The following is an 8727-nucleotide window of genomic DNA, read 5'->3' on the forward strand; positions in this document are numbered from 1 at the left end:
GGGGTAAGAAGCTGAGGAAGGAAGAGACCAAGATCACAATGGAGCATTTTGATCTAGTAAAGTTCACTTGTGGCAAGTGCCATAACCGATATTCTAACTAGTGCTAGAGAGAGAAACAACTGACTACTTCTTACCACTCTAGGGTACAAGACAAGAACCAAGAAAGATTGCATATCTAATGGTAGATCAACCATCATCAAAGCTCCCTACCCAATATGAATAACAAAATGCATGTAGATCAAGAGGACCTCTACTGAACATCACACCATGTTGAAGAATACGTTTGAGGTAACACAATTGTTTTTGCTGCTGACCAATGATCAGGTGCAGGAGTGTGCATGTACTGACATAGTTGATTCACAATAAAGGTTATCTCAAGATGAATGAGAGTACAATACTGAAGAGGCCCCCGCAATGCTTCTATATTTAGTTGGGCTAGGGTATGAATCCCTTGATTATTGAGTAAGCTAGACACCAGGGGCCATAGGAGTGAAAAATGGTTTGGCTCATGGGATTTTGGATCTATGCAAGATGTCAAAAATGTACTTTTTTTGAGATAAGTATATATGAGAATCATCTCTGTCCACTTTGATGCCAAGAAAGAAACTTAAAGGCCCTAAGTCCTTCATTGCAAATTGTTGTTGCATGTGCTTGACTAATTGCATAATAAAGTCTAAACTGGTCCAGGTGACAATGATATCATCTACATAGTTAAGATAAAAATCTTCACAGATGAATGATTACAAATAAAGAAAGAATAGTCCACAAGAGACCGAGTAAACCCCAAGGACAACAAGGTTTGAGAAAACCCATGGAATCAAGCATGTTGTGCTTGTTTAAGACCATAGATCGCCTTCTGTAATTTGCAAACGTGGTTTGAAAGTCGGGTTGAACAAACCCTCGTGGTTGTTCCATAAATATCTCTTCTTCCAAAGAGTCATGACGAAAGGCATTAGACATATCTAGTTGTCTAAAATGCCAGTTAAAATGCACAACAATGACTAATAAGACCCTAATGGTAGATGGCTTAACCACATGGTTGAAGGTTTTTGTATGATTAAGACCACTTTCCTATTGAAAACCTCTGGCAACTAGTTTGGCTTTGAAGCGATCTAAGGAGACATCTACCTTTAGTTTTACCTGAAATACCAACTTATTTCAAATGACATTCTTGTCTTATGGGCAAGTGCACAGTTGTTAGGCGTGGTTTGCTTGTAGGGCAACAAATTCAGCCTTCATGGAAGCTTGCCAATCCACAAACTTTGCAATTTGAGTGTAAGAAGTAGGTTTCACAAGAATGGTTGAGATATGTAAAGCATATAGTGGAGATTTGGTGGTATAGGAGACATTCTAGTTTGGGAAGGTTTTGAGGTAGTGAATACTAGCCTTGGATCAAGTTACCATGTGGTGTTGAGATTGTGAAACAACATAAGTTAAGGTAAGTATAAGTCTTTGTAAGTTTCAAAATTGGAATGGTTTGAGGAAGGGGAAAAGGAAGAAGCTAATGCAAGCAATGGACCTGTGCTAGGTGGCTGGAGTGTGGTTGCAATTAGAGGATGCTGATCTTGAGGGAAAGGTGTAGTTTTAGAATCTATAGGAATTGTTGGGTGAAAATAAATGGTAAAAAAAGATAGAGAATAAGAGATTACCTGTAATACCCAAATCTTACTACGTAAGTCATTACTCATTTCATTTATTCTTAAGTTAAATATTTTTAAGATAAAGATTTTTATTATTTTATTATGTTATTATTTTATTTTAAGATGTGTGTGTTTTATTTTTATGTGGGTTATTAAAATAAATTACGTATATGATTTTTAAGGCCTTATAGTATTTTCTCTTAAACCTTTAACTTTAATTAATTTAAAAATAGCCCCGTTTGATTTCCACCATTGGATTTGGTAGGAGGAGTAATTATCTTCCTACAATTAATCCTAACCATCCATTTCATCAAGCTTCTTAGGTAAGTTTTGACTAAGTCTTACAGTGATTCTCTCCCTCTTTCCATCGGCTACCTTGTAGCCTATGAGGTAAGTTTAATTAAAATAGCCCAAGTCTCTATTTCCCTTTTCAAACTGTCGGCTACTTTAATAAGGAAGAAAATCTCTTATTCTCTTCTTCCTCCAAACCAAAACGAGTGTCCTCTCTTCTTCTTCTCTTCAAGAAATCAAACTCCACTCGTTTTTTTCAAGTTTTGGACCTCCACTTTACCTCTTGAGAGAAACTAGGAGTTTAAGGTAAAAAAATGCTAATTTAACTCTTTTGATATTGATGTATTTTAGAAGCCAACAAAATTGTTTAGTTTATGTTTTGATGTATTTAAATTCTTATGTTGCAAATAAACATGTATGCCTTGTTTTTGGTCCAAACCGAAATTTATTTAGGAATTTACTATGTATTTCTCTTATATTTGAAAATGGTATTTTTAATAACTAACTTGATTATTCATAATTGATATTAGTTGATCTTTTGATATATATATATATATATGTTGATGCCATGTGTACTATGTTGAGATTTATTTAGAGATTTTGCTTGGATTTTATAATTTATGCCTTGCTTTTAAAAGGTATTAAATGGGTAAAGCATAAGCTTGAGTGTTTAAAGGTTTTACAATTTCTTTAATGGGTAATTTTGCTATACTTTTTGCTATGTTTAATTCTAATGGGAGATGTTATCTAAACTATTAAATATTGCTTGTGTGATTAGAGTATAACATGCTCTAGTATTAATTATGTTACTCTTGTAAAAGTTAGGCAAGAGGTTAGTTAATTAAAATAACATTAAGGGTAGAAAAGACGTTAGATTGTAATATTATAGCTTTTTGTTTAAAGGGTGGCCTAAAGGATATTGGATAAGTATTAATATGTTTATTATTTATTGGAATAGGACTAATATTGACGATTGGAAGTATTGAGGAGCATCGAGGTAATTAGTTATGACCATGCTTCTTACTCACAAAGCTCTCTTACGAAAGAATGTCTCTCTCTTCAAATGTTCTTGTAAAGGAATTGTATATACTATGTACAAGCATGTATATACTATGTATAATAGTATATACTATATACTGTTAAGCACTCTATTGATTATAATTGTTTGTATATGTATAAGGTAATGCATACATGTAGATGCTAAGTCATGAGATTTTTATACATGCTCTCTCAAAGTATTAATGCCTTACTTATACGTAGTATGACATGAAATGCATTTTTTTTTTCAAAAATAAATGCATATGCATTGGACCAAGAAAAAATAATGAAAATGTTTGACTGCAAAGAAAGAAAAGAAATGAAAAGAATGTTAAGGTGTGAAAATATGTAACTGCACGAAAAATAATGTTTAAGCTCATTCTTTTAAATGACGTTTTTCCATGAATGAATTGTTAAATAAAAAGGATTGAAAAGTAAAGGACTGAATGGAAGAAAGAAAGGACTGAAAGGAAATAAATGTTTTAATGTATGAAACTACATAATGGCCATTACTGATAAATGAATGATGGTACCAAAAGATTGGATAGATTGCAATGCCGGGTAAGTAGTAGTGGCAGTGCACCTAGTGCTGCACGTTAACCGGAAAGGATTCCACGGGCGAAATCAAGTCCAAAAAATTGTTAACCCTAACACTGGGTGTAATAGTATGTACCGGTCAAATGAAAGTGAAAGATGAAAGTAAATGTATGCATAAAAGTACGATGTAAATATATGTATGAAAGTATGATTTAAACGTATGCATGAAAGTATGAAGTAAGTGCGTGCATGAAAGCACGACTAAACTATTAACTGTTTATGCATGAAAGTATTGTTTAAATGTTATGCATGAAAGTACTGTTTAAGTGTTATGCATGAAGTATTGTTTAAATGTTTATGCATGAAAGTACTGTTTAAGTATTATGCATGAAAGTATTGTTTAAATATTTATGCATGAAATTATAATTTATTTCTTAACAATTTACGCATGAAAGCATTGTCAAATTAGCAAATGTTTATGTATGCATATTTTCAAAGGAAAAAGAATAGATGATTAGTACGTTAACGGCATGATGTAATGCTTACTGAGTATTAGATTCACTTTGTGTTTATGTTTTAAACGTCCAGGTAATGACGAAAAGGTTGGGGAGCAGGGCATTACTGCAGAGGGAGAGGCAGATATTTAGTGTATTCCCTGTTGGTTTGACCTTACATGAATGATGGGTTATGTTTATGGATGTTATGTTTTTATGTTGGGATGAGTCTCTTGTTGGGTTTGACTTTAAACCATGTATCTTTTTGTATGGTGTAACCATTATGGTGGGGTGATGGTAAACCCTTATACATTGACTTGGTGCCTCCTTGTATGTATGGTAGAGATGGAGTCCCTTCTTAACTAGAATATTATGTTTTTATGTAGGTATGATGGGCTCTGAGAGTTTCTTATGGATGAATGTTTGAATATAATGTCTATCAGGTGTTCCCTTTATTAAATTAGAAATTTAGAGTACACGTGTGTCATGTTTATGCTGATCGCATATTACTAGAAAAAAAAAAGAGTGAGAATAGAGAGAAAGAAAAGAAAGAAAGGAGGACAGGTATGTACGTAGCGATTCCATCCTTCCTTGGGCAGGGTTGTTACATTACCTCAGCCTCATCTTGGGAGTAAGATGGAAGATATATCTCAGCAATAGCCCACTGTTGCAGATGGTGGAAATACAGGACCTTGGTCTTGGGCTGGATACTAACCTTCATCAAAGATCACATGTCAACTAAGAAATACACGGTTGCCCTGTGCATCAAGGCATCTATAACTCTTGTGATTAGAACTATATCCTAGGAAGATACCTTTCTTAGAATGAAACATGAATTTGTGAGGTGTGTAGGGTCTTAGCAAGGGATAACAAGCACAACAAAAGGCTCAATAGTTGTGTACTTAAGAATTTGGTTGAATAAGACTTCATATTGATATTGATTGCGTAGTACTGCAATAGGCAGTTGGTTTATGAGATATACAGCAGAACAAAAAGCTTCAACCCAAAACTTGTGCGGTAGAACTGATTAAGCTAGGAGAGCCAATCCAATCTCCACTACATATCTATGTTTATGCTATTCTATTTTGCTAAGGTGTATACGGGCATAATAGCAAGGATCCCATCACTTGTTAGGAATTCTTGAAACTATATTGAGGATACTCTCCTCCATTAGATTGGAGCCATTTTATGGTAGTGTTAAATTGATTTATGAGAAACACTCGGATTTAAGAAAAGTAGAAAATGCATCTGATTTGTCTTTTAGTGGGAACATTCATGAAGACCTGAAGTAGTCATCTACAATATAATATATTATTGAAAACTACTCAATGTGGGAATGAGGTCTAAATGGATGATGCAAGAGGGATTGTAGGTTGTATTGATGAAACGGAAAAAGGTAGAAACTTCTCTTTGCCAATTAACATGACTCACGAATGACATTATTATTGACTACACCCCTGTGAGGAGATTGCATTTGGACTGCAATAGTTTAATAACTCTAAAACTTGGGTAACCTAAGCGACTATGCCAAGGAGATGAATCAACAGAAACACTAACGAAGCCTGTGTAATTGCAAGCCTTGTTGATAAAGGCTGGAAACTTTATTTGATAGTCCCTCTTTACTTGGCCCTTGCAAATTTTTTCTGAGATTGTCCCTCACCAAAAAGAAAGATGAGATTAGTTTAAACTAGTTGTTGTTTAAATGAAGAAGTAACAATTTTAATGAGTGGATCTAGTGTGTGAGATGGACAAACTAGAACCATTGCCTACATCAACCCCTCCTTTAACAAGATACGGTTGGTTGAGTTGCAAGTCACCCATGTTAGCTGTGAGGTGAGTGTTTGCTCCACTTTCTGCATACCATGTTTGTTCTTCTTCAAAGTTGTGCTTTGCAGCCATAGCAGCTAATTGTGTTGGAGGGTGTTGACCCTGATATGAGAAGTTCATTCTACGAAAACAGCCAAGGGCTTGGTGCCCATTCTTGCCACAAATTTAACAGGAATGTCGAGTTAGAGATGATTGATTGTTGACTCCCTTTTTCTAGTTGGAATTGGGTACTGGAGATGAGTTTTTCTTGAACTTCTTATGCTGCTGTTGCTACTTTGGCTTTTGTGAGTGCGGTGCAAATCCTCCTACATCTTGGTCACTTGAAGTATGATGATTTGATAGAAACATCTCATAATCCAGCATCTTATTTTGAAATTCTTCAAATGTTAGGGCAGTGTCTTGTGTGGCAAAAGAATATGAAGTAATAAAGGGATAAAAAGTGGGGTTCAAACCACCAATGACATACGAAATAAGGCCTTCTTCCTCCATTGATTTGCCAACGGTAGCCAATTGATCAGACCAAGTCTCGGCTTGTTGTAGGAAGTTTGAACAAATTTAGATGTGGGTTATTCTTGACCTCGATTGAGAAGCAAGATGAGATGCAAGATAGTTCCAGACCTACCAAGATGTATCTAGACCAAACGGAGGCTAGAACATTCTTATAAAGGCTTGCATTGATTTAGCTTAACAAAGCTGGTCTTTCTTTTGCCGTGTCAAGAATGTAGAATTTGTTTTCGGGATTTTCTCACTATGTGACTCTAGTTGAAATTGATTTGGACAAGGTTCAGTTCCATCAATTGTGGCTAGCAAATCATTGCTACGAAGAGGTGGTAGGAATTGAGACCCAAGACATTAGTGAGTATAAGTTCAGTGGCATTGGGAGCCATAAAGGCGGGTGCAGAAGCATCAAAAGATGCCATAGGAATGGTTGTGACCCTAATTTGGGTCTAGTACCATGAAAGAGTACATGATATTTGGAGAATACGTAGTTAGTATTAGTGCTATCTATATTGATATTTGCAAATACACAAGGTTTTATCAGCACAAATATTTTAGGAATGAGATAATTAGAAGTCATTTGGAATACACATTAGACTAGAACATATGGATCTTATGCACATCTATGTTTATCACATATAGCCAATTGACTTGAATCGTAGTTATCTTGGATTTTTGGTTAGATCAAGTTTATCTTGGACTACTGATTAGTGCTACTGGGAGGAACCCTTGCTGACTGTATTGATATCTCTTTATCTTTAGCAGATAGGCACATGCTAAATAATGGTAGAGGAAAAAATAGAGAAGCAAGGAATAGAGAGAAACAAATGGAGGGGAAATGGCTTCAAATGAGCTGAAATCTTAATTTTCACATCCCTCACTTACCCAAAAGGGGTGTGTGTGTGTGTGTGTGTATAATTAACAATACTTTAGACCCTTTTTGTTATATTATATTAGTTTTTAGTTGTTCTAAATTTGGTTTTTAATAATATCATTGACTTAACGGAAAAGGAAAAAAAACTCAGTGAAGTATATTTATTGGGTTTACTTCCTATTGTTGGTAGGTCTAAGAATCGAGCTTTCTCAATGATTAAACAAAAAGTGTGGCAGAAGATTCAAGCTTGGAAGTGACTGAGTTGGAAAGGATGATGGCTCAGTTTTGGTGGGGGAAGAGATCATAAGAAAATAAAATACACTTGGTCAGTTGGGATAAATTATGTGAGTCCAAGTTTAGAGGTGGATTGGGTTTCAAAAACTTGAAGCTTTTCAATCTGGTCCTCTTAGCTAAATAAGGATGGAGAATTTCGTAAAATAAGGAATCTTTACTCCATAAAGTGTATGAGGCTAAGTATTTTCCTAATACCAGTTTGTTTGATGCTAAAGTGGGTTATAATCCTTCCTATACTTGGAGAGGAATATGGGAAGCTATAAAAGTTCTGAAACAAGGCTATACATGGAGAATTGGAAATGAGAAATTGATTAAGGTGTTCAAAGATCCTTGGATACTGAGCTTCACTGCTAAGGAGCTTATTGAGCATACTAATGTGGAAGAATGGGATACAACTGTTGCTTCTCTGATTGATGATAATTCTCAGTGGTGGAATGTGGATAAAGTCAGAGCTCTATTCAATCCAAACATAGCAGTAGAGATTTTGAAGCTCACAATCTGTCCCAACTCAAATGATAAACAGTATTAGAATTAGGAAAAGAATGGACTCTACACTGTTCATAAATGGAATCGAAAAAGTGAACTTCTTCATAATTCATCAAAGTAGCAACTGGGGGAAAGCTCGATCGAGAATAGAAAGAGGTCCTTTTGGAAAAGGTTATGGCAGATGAAACTCCCAGACAAAATAAAAATTTTTGCATGGAGGACCTGTAGGGACAGCCTACCAACATTTCATAATCTGAAAAAGAAAAATGTAGATGTGGAGGATAAATGCATTTTTTGTCAACAACATAAAGGCACATGCTATGTTCTATTGTGAAGAGATTTGGCAGTATTGGAATATTTATCTTCCAGTGTTACAACAAGCTGAGCAAAATTTGTCCTTTTGGGATTTAGCAAATGTTGTGAAGGAAGCTGGATTTTAGGAGGATCTCTCCACTTTCTTTTCAATAGCATGGGGACTATGGTTCAGGAGGAATAAATTTATTTATGAAAATGCGTCTCATGATCCAAAATATGTGATTGAATATGCTTTGTCATTGCAGAAAGCTCATAAAGAGGTGCATGTTTCTGAGTGTAAAGAGGCCATGCAAATGTGCTGTTGGAAACTCCCTCCATCTGGTTACTGGAAATTGAATGTAGATGGTGCCATGATTTTTGATCGAAGGAAAGCTGGATTGGGGGTTGTCCTAAGAGATGAAACAGGGGTTGTTATTATAGCATGCAGTAAGAT

The 8727-nt window shown here is 35.2% G+C and overlaps 1 long non-coding RNA gene across 1 annotated transcript; it reads left to right on the forward strand.

Moving 5' to 3' along the window:
- The first annotated feature begins 2577 nt into the window (after positions 1-2577).
- LOC122297786 lies at positions 2578-4437 on the forward strand. The gene is made up of 2 exons (XR_006238895.1): positions 2578-2928; positions 4095-4437. It is a non-coding gene; the product is annotated as an uncharacterized LOC122297786 (long non-coding RNA).
- Positions 4438-8727: the final 4290 nt, after the last annotated feature.

This window comes from Carya illinoinensis, chromosome 15 (assembly GCF_018687715.1).
Source record: "Carya illinoinensis cultivar Pawnee chromosome 15, C.illinoinensisPawnee_v1, whole genome shotgun sequence".
Lineage (NCBI taxonomy): Eukaryota > Viridiplantae > Streptophyta > Magnoliopsida > Fagales > Juglandaceae > Carya > Carya illinoinensis.